We start from the raw sequence: 16,133 nt of genomic DNA, 5'->3' as shown, positions 1-16,133 counted from the left end.
TCCTCATGGTTACCTTCTGGGTAGAAATGATTGATGAATTAACCCCGAGTCCCAGGGCACACAGCAGAGTGGTAGTCACTCCTTGAACACAGCTCTGTGCCACTGCAGTCCAGACATGACACATACATACTCTGGGGATAGAAATCTTGCTTCCCTAACAGAGAGAAAGTGTCTGGAGACACGAGGACTGTCACATTAACTCCCTCAAGTCCACAATAATGTCTCCATGCCACCACCCGGTCCCACAGGCCTGAAAGAATCTTCCCCTTCAAGCTGTCACTCAATCTCTCTTATTTCCCTTACCAAACTTGTTGAATTTGTAGTTTATACTACCTCAACATAGTAAGTGTCTGCAAATGATTGTTACATGCCTTAACAAATGAATAGATCAATGAAGAAATAGATACTTAAATGACACTTAAATAAAGGGTCTATTTCTCATTAGGCTGAGTTGTTTATAAGAAGTCTTATGCCCATGACTTTTACTCTCCTAAGATTAAAGTTTTTAAAATTACCATGGGAAGAATTTGGATATATCAACTAACTGGAAATTCAATTAACTAATTTATTTATTTAGAGACAAGGTCTCCCTTTGTCCCTTAGGCTGGAATGTAGGGACCTCAAACTCCTGGGCTGGGCACCTCAAACTCCTGGGCTTAAGCAATCCTCCTGCCTCAGACTCCCAAGTAGCTAGAACTACAGATGTTCACCACCATGTCCCACTGATTTTTAAAATTTTTTGTAGAGATGAGGTCTTACTATGTTGGCCAGGCTAGTCTCAAACTCCTGGCCTCAAGTAGTTCTCTCACCACGGCCTCCCAGAGTGTTGGGATTATAGGCGTGAGCCACCACACCCAGCCTTACTGGAAATTTTACATGAAGCATAGCACATTTATTTTTGGTGATTTGCATGCCATGCTACAAGCATTTAGTATCAGATTATTTTGAGCATTTTATTAATTTGTCAATAATATTTTCTTATCTGCATAGTTTGTTAAACACTGTGGAAAATGCTTATAGTTAGCACATCTGTGAAACAGATTTTTGCAGCTGTAGCTCCTTTTAAAGGAAATTCAAACCAAGAGCCTTTCTGGGGATGAGTGTTACTTGTACCACAGCTCAGGTCAGCCCTGTCAAAACCATCCTTTCTCAGCTCTTATATCTGTGAATATGAATTTGAGATGGATTTGAAATATGTGAGGAAGCTTCCTGTGAGATTTTGATCATGTGCCCAGACTGTGACTTGCTTGTTTGGAGTCTGTGACATACACACGTGTGTGGCCTGCAGAGCTTTTAGTCCATTGTTCAGAATTCAAACTATATTCCATTGTTGCAGAATTTTTCTGTTTTTCACAAAGTGAAATGTTCTGTAAGCCTACTACCCAGTTCTTTTTAATTACTCTTAACTACTCATGCCTCAGCCATAATTCTTTCTTTATTTTTTTATTATTATACTTTTTGAGACAGAGCCTTGCTCTGTTGCCCAGGCTGGAATGCAGTGGCATAACCATGGCTTGTTGCAGCCTCCACCTTCTGGGCTCAAGTGATCCTCCCACATCAGCCTCTCAAGTAGCTGGAACTACAGCTCTCATACAGCAACTGGGGGACTACAGGTGTATGCCACCACACCTAGCTAATTATTATTATTAGTATGTTTGTAGAGACAGGGTCTTGCTATGTTGTTCAGGCTGGTCTCAAACTCCTAGCCTCAAGTGATCCTCCCTCCTCAGCCTCCTAAAGTTATAATCATTTATGATGACCATTGGGCTGGTCAGCTGGTTTTCCTTGAATCAGTCAATTCTTTTTTTTTTTTTTTTTCCTATTGAGACAGAGTCTCACTCTGTCACCCAGGCTAGAGTGCAGTGGCATGATCTTGGCTCATTGCAACCTCCACTTCCCAGGCTCAAGCAATTCTCCTGCCTCAGCCTCCCAAGTGGCTGGGATTACAGGCATGCGCCACCATGCCTGTCTAAGAATCAGTCAATTCTTATGAGTTCTCACTGAAAGAAATAACATTTAACCTTTACTGGGCTCTCTATACCTTTAACATACAAAACTATTTTATCCTCACAATAATCTAGTTAGGGTGGATACTATTATTTTTATTTCATAGATGAAGAAACTGGGACAACTTTCCATGACTAAATCTTTTGTCCAAGACGGTTCCTCTAGCAAATAGTAGAGACAGAAACTTGAAAAAGGTCTTTGGCTGCAAAACCAGGTAATTCAGCTCTGAATACAAAAGATTAATCCCTTCAGACATCTTTTGATACTTGACACTGAGATGCATTTTTTAGTTCTAATAGAAAATTATTGATGAAACCACCAGTAAGACTGCACAGTCCCTTTTTGCTTAAACCGACATCTTCTCCTGTGAATTGTACCCTTCTCTCTCAAGGGTGTTTCTTGCTTTTGGCACAGATTCTTTCCCTCATCCTGTGAACGTGGCTGCTCTGTGAAATACATGAAGGAGCACAACCCTAACAATTGTTGCAACCCGTAACTCCTTGAGCATCACTTTTCTCTTTATCATCAGCCTTATTACCTAACTTGGATCTTGACCTTGACCTCACCCCCTTGTAGTACATTTTCAAACATTACTGTTAACATCCACCATTTTAAAAAAGTCAGATGGCTTTTCTTCAGTTCACATTTTCATCAGTCCTTTTTAGCGTTCAATGCTCAGTCTTGGAAACCCTTAGCTTGGAGTTTCTGCACTTTATTTTTCTCCCTGTACCTTTCTGATTATTTCCCCTCCTTTGCTGGTGTCTCCTTCCTTCCCTTCCTCCTGAATTTAGCCATTCACCAATGTCCTGTTTTGAGTCTTCACTTTTAATCTCTGACCACTATTTCTCCAGGACAGTCTCATCTATTCCCATAACTTCACCCAACATCCCCACAAAAATGCCAAACTTGAGCCCTACTGTTTTCCTGAACTCCTGTCGCATAGTTTCCACTGCCACCAGGACACTTCCATCTGGATAGATCTGGTTTCATTTTCTTTTAAACCAAGACTCCTATTCCTCCTTATATACTTCTTACCTAGCACAGCTTGCTAAATCACAGACCTGGGTTCAAATGCCAACTCTGCCAATTACTAGCTACATGACCAATTATTCAACCTTTTTATTTTCTCATCTGAAAAATGGAAATAATAACAGCACATGCCTTAGATGGTTGTTTGGAGACTAAAATAATACATATAAAATATATTAGTACAATGACTGGCACACAGTGAACACACACAAAATATTTGTAATTATTTTTATGAATAAAATGCTTCAGCGGTGTCCATTGTCTAGCATGGCAAAAGGAACAACCAGCAGAGTAAACAGACAACCCACAGCGTGGGAGAAAATCCTCACAATTGATATATCTGACAAAAGACTAATATCCAGAATCTGCAACAAACTCAAATAAATTAGCAAGAAAAAAACAAACAATGTCATCAAAAAGTGGGCTAAGGACATGAACAGACAATTCTCAAGATATATAAATAGCCAAAAAACGTATGAAAATATGCTCAACATCACTTATGATCAAGGAAATGCAAATCAAAGCCACAATGCGATACCATCTTAATAATGCAAGAATGGCCATAATCAAAAAATAAAAAAACAGTAGATGTTGGCATGGGTGCGGTGAACAGGGAACACTTCTACACTGCTGGTGGAAATGTAAACTAGTACAGCTGCTATGGAAAACAGTGTGGAGGTTCCTTAAATAACTAAAAGTAGAACTACCATTTGATCCAGCAATCCCACTACTGGGTATCTATCCAGAGGAAAAGAAGTAAATTATACGAAAAAGATACTTGCATGTGCATGTTTATACCAGCACAATTCGCAATTGCAAAAATGTGGAACCAACCCACATGCCCATGAATCAACAAGTGGATAAAGAAACTGTGATATATATATGTGTGTATATATGATATGATATGATGGAATACTATTTATATGATATATATAATAACTGCATATACTATAATATATACTATATATAGTATATATATTATATATGATGGAATACTATTATATACGATGGAATACTACTCAGCCATAAAAAGGAATGAATTAATGGCATTTGCAGCAACCTGGATGAGATTAGAGACTGTTCTTCTAAGTGAAGTAACTCAGGAATGGAAAATCAAACATCATATCTTCTCACTCATAAGTGGGAGCTAAGCTGTGAAGATGCAAAGGCATAAAAATGACACAATGGACTTTGGGGACTCAGGAGGAAAGGGTGGGAAGGGGGTGAGGGATAAGACTACAATTTGAATATATACTGCTCAGGTAATGGGTGCACTAAAATCTCACAAATCACCACTAAAGAACTTACACATGTAACCAAACACCACCTGTTCCCCAATAGCCTATAGAAATAAAAAATTAATTTTAAAAAAGCAAAACAGATATAAACTAACTTTAGCACTTAAGACCTTCCATGCTCAGGTCTAAAAAGGACTTACCGGTCCCACTTCCCTCTCATCCTACCCCCTTATAAGCAAAGTGAATTACACTGTTTCCTAAATGTGCCTTGCACCTATCCTGCTTTTTTATATTTTTTATTCTACTCTATTTCCACTTAATAGAAGTCTACCCATTCTGCAAGGCTCAGTCTAAATATTAATTCACTGATAATTTCCTCCATTACCTTTCTCCCTTTGTGAGATAGTTTTTTTTTTTTACAGAAAGTTTTTAGCTTTCAATGAACTTGTAAACAAAAAAAAGTTCCCATTTCAAAATAAAAACAAAATCCCAGATCATATAGATGTTTACAGTGATTACATTTATCTAAGCAACATACATACATGTTTAGTTGCAAGATGTTAACTAAATTTCTGTGACAAATATGCTTTTTTAAATAACAAGAACTTTATAAAATTAATGCAGAGTCCTGAGAATAACCTAGTAGTCACTTAGTTTTTCTTACATCTTCACTTTGGATGCTGTTATTTCTAGCACGGGTGAGCAGGTAGAGTCTTTCATATGCTCAAACAATGGAATATTTGGTTGCTACCATATCAATTGGCTTTCAAGCAACAAGACAACCATTTTAAGAATGTTTTAAGTGAAGAACTTGCAAACCCCAGGGATGGAAAAATGCTAAGAATGCAAAATTGTGAGCACTTACAACCATCACGACTGTGGCTGAAGACTTTATCTCCTTCTTCTTAAATGAGATCTCAAAGTAGTATAGTTCAAAACAAAAGGTTTTAACAAAAAAATTGACATATGCCTAATTTCTCCACTAATTTGTGTGAGTCAAACATTTAATTTTCCTACTTGAAAAAGATGCAATAGAAAACTGGACACCATGTTTCACTATCTCAGTTAATATTCACAATTACAGCAGCTGCAATTCAGGATGCAGCATTACCTGTGCTGCCCAGAGTCAGTTCATACTGATATTAAGTTCCTAACACCAAGTAGATGGTTGCAACTACCATTGGCTAGTGTACGTATGAAATAAAATTTCTAGCAGCAACAAATGCCAGATCAAAAGCAACAGATCATCTGCTCTGCTTCTTCTGTTCCTCAGCTCATGCTTAGAAACCTGTGGGGGTTTGGGCCTGCTGACCCTGCCCACTGGAAGAGGCTGTCTGCTGCACTACTTTCAGCTTTAACATTGTCCAATAAAACGTTTAGTCGTATTGGTGATTCAGGGTCCTCGAAAGAATGCGGAATAGCTGTCTGAGATACACCTCATCCGGGACTTTCTCAAAGTGTAGTCCGCGATTATAGTTTAAGCACATGGAAAATTCTGCAGGAAACCCCTTAAATAAAACTTCAACAGGAGTGGGCATCTTCTTTTCACTAATCTTTTCATATTTTGTTTCTTTGTTGCGGACTTTAGTCCTTGCCATGGCAAGCTGGTTCTGTTAAAACACATCAAAACAGCCTAAGGATTCTACGTCATCTCTGTGACTCTGCTCAATACCAAGATGTGCATTGATGCTGGCACATCGGGCAGTGCTAGTGAGATTTTTATGTTACCTGCACAGTATGTGTTGCCTTGTCCTGCTGTTGTTGTATTTTTTGACCAAACCAGAATCAATAAGGAATAACTTACTACAGTGATGCCCAATACCTTTAGGGAGTTATCTGGTTTAATGTCTCTGTGTATAAAATTGTTCGTATGCACATACTCAATTTATTGATCGTCTGGTCAGCTAACATAAGTACAGTTTTCACTGTGAACCTTCTTGAAGAGAAATTGAAGAGGTCTTCGAGGCTAGGTCCCAGAAGGTCTATGACTGGTACATTGCAGTCTTTTTCCTGATCATACCACGGTATGTGGGGGATGCCAACCCTACCTTGAAGAATCTTACAGAGTTTGCTTTCCTACAGTAACTGGAGATGCCTGGACTTTTGAGATTCTAGCTTCACTGCCACTTCCTCGCCATTGGTGATGTTGATGGCCAGATAAAGGTCCCAGAAGGAGCCAGACTGATCTTCCTTACTAGTTTATATTTCCCTCAAACAATAAATTTGGCCTTGGATCCGCTGCTGCTCGCCATCCTGAGAGATGAAGACGGAGGCTGAGGCCAAGTCCAGACGCCTCTGAGAGGAGGACGGGGGCCTCTGGGGCTCCTCCACGGCGGAAGGTGGCAGGAAACGGGACATGGAACACGGAGGCCTCCCTCATATTCGCGGCCCAGAATCAGCTGAGGGAGAACCTGATCACCGCTGCTCAGTCAGGTTTCTTGTTGCCGGGCTGCAGTTTGTGAAAGGGTTCTTGCAGTTACAAGGCTGGGCCACTTGTTTCTGGGCGGCGCCACTGCCTTGCTGTCTCAGCTATGTGCAGGCTGGAAAAAGGGGTGCGGTGAGCTAGGGCAGGGATACCATTGCCACCACTGCCAGCAGCTCCAGCCCGGAAGGACCCCTGTCCCTCTGCCGACGCCGCCGTCTTGTTACTCCAGCTCCAGCCCAATAGTTTCACTCTGAATTTTCTTAGCTCATTACACTTTCTTAAAGCCCTTTTCATATTTTCCTTATCTTCACCTCATTCTCTTAATGGAAGGTAATTCGTTGAAAAAAGGCTGATGTTTTCATTGTGTCCCTGCCCATTCTCCAAGGCTTACCAGCTGCTTTGTAGAAACTTGCTCAACAGGGGAAATGTTAGGTTACATGCAATAGAATAGAAAAAGTGGCACTTAGTACTTTTGAGGGTAAGTGTCCCTTCTTTCAGTAAGAGTTCTTTCACTTTGCAAGTCTGAGGGAAAGCATAGTGACTAGGTATGCTGAAGTGGTTTGATACAGTTTGGCTGTGTCCCCACCCAAATCTCATCTTGAATTGTAGGTCCCATAATTCTCACATGTCTTGGGAGTGGTCCCGTGGGAAGTAATTGAATCATGTGGGCGGGTCTTTCCCGTGCTATTCTTGTGATAGTGAATCAGTCTCACAAGATGTGATGGTTTTAAAAAGGGGGGGTTCCCCTGCACATGCTCTCTTACCTAGCACCATGTAAGACCCTGACTTTGCTCCTCATTCGCCTTCTGCCAGGATTATGAGGCCTCCCCAGCCATGTGGAACTGTGAATCAATTAAATCTCTTTCCTTTTTAAATTACCCGGTCTCGGGTATGTCTTTTTTAGCAGCGTGAGAACAGACTAATACATGGTTAAACCCAAGAAAACATAGTGAACTCTCAAAGAAAATACATTTATCAGACTGTCTCAGTATATGTGGACAACACGGTAGTTAAGTATCCCCTGGACTTTTGTATGAACAAATTGAAAGACTGAACTCACTCCCACTTAGTAAGCACGTCTGATCTACAAGGCTAGAAATTGCAAAAATAATCAGACACCAATTTAGCTCTTAGAAGTTAATTCGCTCATGAAATGGATGCAGCCTAATTATTGCATAAATTATTATTTCTTCAAGTAGCTGTTAAAATCTTAGGTGTAAATTCCCATTATGCCAATGAATATTTATGTGGTATATATCTCCAAAAATATTATGGAAGACAGGGAAAATAAGATTCAAAATGCAAGTATGTGCTTCCTAGGCAATTTATCCAGAAATCTATTAATGGCCAAAACAAATTTAATCAAAGTCATTTTTTACTACTCTTTTAGTTCTGGCACTTCTTCCTACTGATAATAGATCTTGTCATATTGGCATAACTAATATCTGTTGGGCACTCTTGGAGAGGTAATTGGAGAGGGACTTAAAGGATCTGTGTGGTTAGACAGCTGTCTGGACTATTTCAATAAGCCCTGCCTGCGAGGGTCCTTTGTTGAGTCTTGGGGAGCTGAGAAAATTGAATGATTCTTAAGCCATTTTATACACCAAAACATGAGTAGGTATTTGTTGGGATTTGGCCTAAGGCTGAGGACATGCAGCTAGTCAGTTTCAGAATCACATAATGCATTGTGGAGAATTTTGGAGATTCATTCTATTTCAGAAAGGAGACCAAATTACCTACTCTCCGAATTGTCTCATAAAAAAATTTAATCCTAGAGATCAATTGAAAAGGAAATCAACTTCTGCTTCTCTATTTCGTATTAGTGGTCCTTGAAGTTAGGCTAATATAAATGTATTATTTCCCATTTAAATCACATGCAATGAAAAGAGTTTCTGACACAAAATAGCAGAGTACATGCTAAATAAGAGTTATATTTATTATTTTTATTTTTGTGTGTGCTTTCCCAACTAAATTCAATTTCAGGTAAAATGCAGAGATAGCCTCAGCCTATCACCCTGCAACTAGACTCTGTGGGTTCTGCAGCGAAGCTGATAAAAGACAGTGCCCTATCTTTAGGCACAGCCTAGTTCTCCTCTGGGGTCTTGGGAAAGAAAACTAGGTTTCCAGGCCACACAGCTTTCAAAAATAGAATGCCTATGGTGGAGTGGAAGAATGTATATAGATAGAATGCATGGGACAAAATAGTTTTTATAGAAATCTTCTCTCAGGATTATAGCCAGAACCCCTCAGAAAACTCTGTCTTAAAAGCTACACAACTAGAGCTTCTGTTTGTTTTCTTCCCTGGCTTTAAGGCTCAGCTTGAGGTCATAAGCCCCCATGAGGTCCCCCAGTGTCTTCTGCTACCGAGCTCTCCTAGTGCCCTGCTGTCTATGTTATAAGAGCAAATCTACATACTATTTACATGGAAGGTTAGTGCAGTCTTTCTATAAAAAGGTACCAGTGCATGTTACATATTTTACTTACACACATTTGGATCTTTATGACTCAATATCTGTAAATATACCTGTTTATGTAACTATACATATATAAGTGTATTTAACACAGTCCCAGCAAAATAATATATACATATAATTCTATAGACAGAGTATGTCATAGGATAATATACTGAGATCTAAAATTATATTTTCCTCTATATTTTTCCCTGAATTTGCCAAGAACTATGTATCTCCTAGTCTCAGAGGTGTCTTCAGGACTTCAGTTGAAACCTACATGAAGGCAGTATCTCTTTTCAACTTTTGGAAAAGCCTGAGCTCATAGGAAGAGGTTGTCAGATGTCTTCAACTAAGAGGGGAAAGGAAAAAGGTTTCAGGGAGGCATGAGAGAGGGAGAGGTTTCCTTAAACTGGAAAGAGGAACATCTGGGCTGTTTCCACCAGGCATAAAGACCCTTACTCTACTTCTAGGTCCTTGGAAACTCCTGGGGGTAGTTGTGAGGCGGGCCTAAGGAGGCAGGATCCCGCGGATCTGGATCCTTAGAGTGTGTGAGTGAGGAAAAATGGAAACTCATACGTTGTCTTCTCCAAAACTCCAGTAGGTGGCAGAATGGAAATTTAAACCCGGGGCTCATTCCAAAGTCAATGCACGTTCCAATCTCAGTGCTTTTTAGTTGTAGTGAGTGAAGATAGTTATCTCGTATGTGGAAGGGGGATGTGTAGGGGATTTATTTTTCAAGTATTCTCCAAAGGATGTGATAGACAAAGTGCAGAATTTGGAATTAAATGATACAGGTTTGAATCACAGCAGAGCAATCTTGGGTGTTATCTGCAAAAAGGAAATAATAATGCTTATACCATTTATTTATGATGTAATTGAACTGATAAGTACTTTGCAAGTTGAATGACTACATATGTTGTTTTTACTACCTTCTGACCTTTAAGACTGTTTCCCATGATCAGGTACTACACAGCAATAAAAGGTAAACAGGAATTCACAGACATATAACTCATTTCCTTAGTCTATGGCATTTTCTTGAACTAAAAAAAGAAATTTGTCTCTAGAATATTAATCAAAATACTACCTGTATACAGGTATTACAAATTCTATGTACTCTCATTCACTAGTACTCCACGCAGCTTGATTACAAATGTTGAATTACCAGATGCACACAGAAACAGAACGTAGAACTGGAAACAGCATTCTTGAGTGAAAAAATTGATTTTTGTATAGGGCAGATTTGGATTCAAAACTTGAGTTTGCAACTTTTGAGACTTATATCCTTGGGTATGTTAACCTCTCTAATACTGTTTTCTCACCTATACAGTGGAAATAATAATATTAATATCCACCATGACAGTTTTGAGGATAATTAAATCCCCAAATGCAAACGTACATCATGCTTGTCACATAATAGCAGCTCAATAAATATTAATTTCTCTTAGAGTGGAAAGACACCTAAAATCACCTACTTTATTCCTCTTACATTGCAGATGAGGAAACTGAGCCCCTAAATTTTCATTTGTTTTTATTTCATTGGGAGCATAACTTTTGGAACTATGGCTCAAGTGTCTTGGTTAGAATATTTCAACACACTAAATATTGATAACTAAATGATTTTCTAAAATGTAAATTAAGTATGATTCTTGAGGAAATTGTTATAATGCAATGAGGTAAAGCAAGTCCATTGGAATATAATTTTCTGTTAAATGTACATCACGAACCAACACAATGAGTTACCTTCTTTAATAATTTTGGAATCTTGCCTGAGAGGCAGCCATATGATAAAGTGTTATATTATCATCATCACTTTCATTGCCATGAGCTAAATGTGATTCTAAGAATAAATGCAAAGGCAGCAGATTCCTTAGTTGCATAAATCATCGCCAGGAAGTCATGCATCATAATTCCCACCTTTAGTTTTATCTTAGGAAAGTGAAAATATCCCCTTAATCATGAGGATTATTGATGAATATAGTTATATTAAGAATCAGCTTCCTGTTATGCTGTGATCTGTCACTTACGAGGACCGTACCCCAGGGTGGAATGTTCCCCAGAGCAGCTCTTTTTTCTACTGACCTACAGGGATTACGTGACGTATGTGGATCCTCACGTACCTCTCTTTGGTAAATTCTTGAAAGGTCAGGGTGTTTATAGCCATATATTTTTTGCCCCTTTATGAAGCACCTTTAATCTATTTCAGAAATGCTTTAGACATTTACTTTTTGTGCAGGGTAAATTAGCAAGGTGTGTTAACAGTTTAATTTGGTGTTGATAGCCTGACTACTTTCAAAATAGATTTGCTGCTGCAACTGAATAATTATTCACTGACAGAACTAATTGATTAATGGGCTTTGAGGATAATTTTCACAATTGTTACATTTAAAGAAATTTAATGTTCATAATTAGAAAATTACTTCATATTCTTCCCTCTACACTATAACTCAGAAAAGACCATATTTCCTACTGTAGTCAAACCCTGTAATTTCCTAGATATGACATGTTCTGTCATATCTTAATGCCATTGCCTATGCTCTTCCTTTCCTCTTCACACTTGGCCTGATAGACTCCTACTACTTCTTCACACCCAGGATCAAGCATTGCTGCCTTGCCAAACTTATTCATTCATTCATTCAACAAAAGTTTAATGAGCATCGACTAAGTCAGGGGCTTGATGCTGGGCATGGTCCAATGTGCCCATGTGGGGTGCATTTGAGTGGGCAGCTACAGTGTGCTGTGTGTGAATGGAGGCACATAAGAGGAGGAATGAACACAGCCAGTGGGCAGAGTTGGCAAGGTCTCAGAATGTCGCCAAAGATGGTAACCCCTGAGCTGTGTCTTCAAGTGCAAGACAAATAGAACAGTGTGATCATTTTCATCAGGAACCCCTTTGATTGGAAGGCAGTCCTTCCATTTGGTTGGAACACCAAACTGAATTAAAGGGAGGATTATTTTAAAGAATCAGAGGAATCCAATGGAATCCATTAATGAGAAGCACTTTGAAGGGAGGCATTGGGCAAGTGGAGTTAGATTTCTTAGAACCCTCCACCAGCTTTCCTCACTGGTCTCTAACTCATTTCTCACCACTCAGAACACTATCATTCCTGTTACCATCTGGGTGGGGCAGAGCATTCAATTGTTGCAATTCAGCCAGGTACATGACTAATTTCTAGACACATCTTGGGTAGTCTGAATGTGAATAACAGATTGTAGGCCTTTCTTTTCTTTTCTCTTTTCTTTTTTCTTTTCTTTTCCCTCCCTCCCTCTCTCTCTCTTTCTCTCTTTCTTTCTCTCTCTTTCTCTCTTTCTTCCTTCCTTTCTTTCTTTCCTCCCTTCCTTCCTTCTTTCTACCTTTCTAATTATACTTTAAGTTCTAAGATACATGTGCAGAACATGCAGGTTTGTTACATAGGTATACATGTGCCATAGTGGTTTGCTGCACCCATCAACCCGTCATCTACATTAGATATTTCTCCTAATGTTATCCCTTACCTTGCCTCCCACCCCCCAACAGGCCCTGGTGTGTGATGTCCCCCTCCCTGTGCTCTGATATGTTCTCACTGTTTAACTCCCACTTATGAATGAGAACATGAGGTGTTTGGTTTTCTGTTCCTGTGTTAGTCTATGGAAAACGATGGTTTCCAGCTTCATCCATGTCCCTGCAAAGGACATGAACTCATTCTTTTTTATGACTGCATAGTATTCCATGGTGTATATGTGTCACATTTTCTTCATCTAGTCTGTCATTGGTGGGCATTTGGGTTGGTTCCAAGTCTTTGCTATTGTGAATAGTGCTGCAGTATACATACGTGTGCATGTGTCTTTATAGCAGAATGATTTATAATCCTTTGGGTGCATACCCAGCAATGGGATTGCTGGGTCAGATGGTATTGCTGGTTCTGAAATGCTGAGGATCGCCACACTATCTTCCACAATGGTTGAACTAATTTACACTCCCATCAACAGTGTAAAAGTGTTCCCATTACTCCACATCCTCTTCAGCATCTGTTGTTTCCTGACTTTTTAATGATCGCCATTCTAACTGATGTGAGATGGTATCTCATTGTGGTTTTGATTTGCATTTCTCTAATGACCAATGATGACGAGCTTTTTTTCATATGTTTATTGGCCACATAAATGTCTTCTTTTGAGAAATGTCTGTTCATATCCTTTGCCCACTTTTTGATGGGGTTGGTTTTTTTTTTCTTGTAAATTTAAGTTCCTTTTAGATGCTGGATATTAGCCCTTTGTTAGATGGATAGATTGCAAAAACTTTCTCCCATTCTGTAGGTTGCCTGTTCACTCTGATGATAGTTTCTTTAGCTGTGCAGAAGCTCTTTAGTTTAATTGGATCCCATTTGTCAATTTTGGCTTTTGTTGCCATTGTTTTTGGTGTTTTAGTCATGAAGTCTTTGTCCACACCTATGTCCTGAATGGTATTGCCTAGGTTTTCTTCTAGGGTTTTTTTTATGGTTTTAGGTCTTACATTTAAGTCTTTAATCCATCTTGAGTTAATTTTTGTATAAGGTGAAGGAAGGGGTCTAGTTTCATTTTTCTGCATATGGCTAGCCAGTTTTCCCAACATCATTTATTAAATAGGGAATTCTTTCCCCATTTCTTGTTTTTGTCAGGTTTGTCAAAGATCAGATGGTGGTAGATGTGTGATGTTACTTCTGAGGCCTCTGTTCTGTCCCATTGGTCTATATATCTGTTTTGGTATCAGTACCAAGCTGTTTTGGTTACTGTAGCCTTGTAGTATAGTTTGAAGTCAGGTAACATGATGCCTCTAGCTTTGTCTTTTTGCTTAGGATTGTCTTGGCTATTTTTGGTTCCATATGAAATTTAAAGTAGTTTTTTTCTAATTCTGTTAAGAAAGTCAATGGTAGCTTGATGGGGATGGCATTGAATCTATATATTACTTTGGGCAGTATGGCCCTTTTCATGATATTAACTCTTCCTATCCATGAGCATGGAATGTTTTTCCATTTGTTTGTGTCCTCTCTTATTTCCTTGAGCAGTGGTTTGTAGTTCTCCTTGAAGAGGTCCTTCGCATCCCTTGTAAGTTGGATTCCTAGGGATTTTATTCTCTTTGTAGCAATTGTGAATGGGCGTTCACTTATGATTTGGCTCTCTGTTTGTCTATTATTGGTGTATAGGAATGCTCCTGATTTTTGCACATTCATTTAGTATCCTGAAACTTTGCTGAAGTTTCATATCAGCTTAAGGAGTTTTTGGGCTGAGATGATGGGGTTTTCTAAATATACAATCACGTCATCTGCAAACAGACAATTTGACTTCCTCTCTTCCTATTTGAATATGCTTTATATCTTTCTCTTGCCTGATTGCCCTGCTATCTTTCAATATTGCACTGCAATAACTTTCAACACTATGTTGAATAGGAGTGGTGAGAGAGGGTATCCTTTGTCTTGTGCTGGTTTTCAAAGGGAATGCTTCCAGCTTTTGCCCATTCAGTATGATATTGGCTGTGGGTTTGTCATAAATAGCTCTTTTTATTTTGAGATACATCCCATCAATACCTAGTTTATTTAGTGTTTTTAGCATGAATTGGTGTTGAATTTTATCGAAAGTCTTTTCTGCATCTATTGAAATAATCATGTGGTTTTTGCCTTTGGTTCTGTTTATGTGATGGATTACATTTATTGATTTGCATATGTTGAACCAGACTTGCATCCCAGGGATGAAGCTGATTTGATCATCGTGGATAAGGTTTTTAATGTGCTGCTGGATTCGGTTTGCCAGTATTTTATTGAGGATTTTTGAGCCGATGTTTATCATGGATATTGGCCTAAAATTTTCTTTTTCTGTTGTGTCTCTGCCAGGTTTTGGTATCAGAGTGATGCTGGCCTCATAAAATGAGTTAGGGAGGAGTCCCTCTTTTTCTACTGTTTGGAATAGTTTCAAAAGGAATGGTACCAGTTCCTTTTTTTACCTCTGGTAGAATTCGGCTGTGAATTTGTCTGATCCTGGGCTTTTTATGGTTGGTAGGCTGTTAATTACTGCTTCAATTTCAGAGCTTGTTATTGGTCTATTCAGGGATTTGACTTCTTCCCGGTTTAGTCTTGGGAGGGTGTATGTGTCCAGGAATTTATCCATTTCTTCTAGATTTTCTAGTTTATTTGCATAGAGGTATTTATAGTATTCTCTGATGGTAGTTTGCATTTCTGTGGGATCAGTGGTATTTCCCCTTTATCATTTTTTATTGTGCCTATTTGATTCTTCTCTTTTCTTCTTTATTAGTCTGGCTAGTGGTCTATCTCTTTTGTTAATCTTTTCAAAAAAGCAGCTCCTGGATTCTTTGATTTTTTGAAGGGTTTTTTGTGTCTCTATCTCCTGCAGGTCTGCTCTGATCTTAGTTATTTATTGTCTTCTGCTAACTTTTGAATTTCTTTGCTCTGTCTTCTCTAGTTCTTTTAATTGAGATGTTAGGGTGTTGATTTTAGATCTTTCTGGTTTTCTCATGTGGGCACTTAATGCTATAAATTTCCCTCTTAACACTGCTTTAGCTGTATCCCAGAGATTCTGGTACATTGTGTCTTTTTTTCTCATTCGTTTCAAAGAACTTATTTATTCTTGCCTTAATTTTGTTATTTACCCTGTAGTCATTCAGGAACAGGTTGTTCAGTTTCCATGTAGTTGTGTGGTTTTGAGTGAGTTTCTTAATCCTGAATTCTAATTTGATTGCACTGTGGTCTGAGAGACCATTTTTTATTATTTCCATTATTTTGCATTTGCTGAGTAGTGTTTTACGTCTAATTATGTGGTCAATTTTAGAAAAAGTGCTATGTGGTGCTAAGAAGAATGTATATTCTGTTGATTTGGGGTGGAAAGTTCTGTATATGTCTATTAGGTCCACTTGGTCCAGAGCTGAGTTCAAGTCCTAAATATCCCTGTTAATTTTCTGTCTCATTGATCTAATATTGACAGTGGGTTGTTAAATTTTCCCACTATTATTGTGTGGGA

At 38.7% G+C, this 16,133-nt stretch overlaps 1 long non-coding RNA gene and 1 pseudogene across 1 annotated transcript in view; one reads left to right on the top strand and one right to left on the bottom strand.

Moving 5' to 3' along the window:
• Positions 1–16,133, top strand: part of LOC105737593 — a 58,666-nt gene that overhangs the window by 18,224 nt on the left and 24,309 nt on the right. The window lies entirely within an intron of this gene.
• LOC100584075 lies at positions 5,555–6,526 on the bottom strand (annotated as a pseudogene).

The sequence above is a fragment of the Nomascus leucogenys genome, chromosome 15 (assembly GCF_006542625.1).
Source record: "Nomascus leucogenys isolate Asia chromosome 15, Asia_NLE_v1, whole genome shotgun sequence".
Lineage (NCBI taxonomy): Eukaryota > Metazoa > Chordata > Mammalia > Primates > Hylobatidae > Nomascus > Nomascus leucogenys.
The sequence above is the reverse complement of the archived record's forward strand: the minus strand, read 5'-3'. Positions and strand labels throughout refer to the sequence as shown.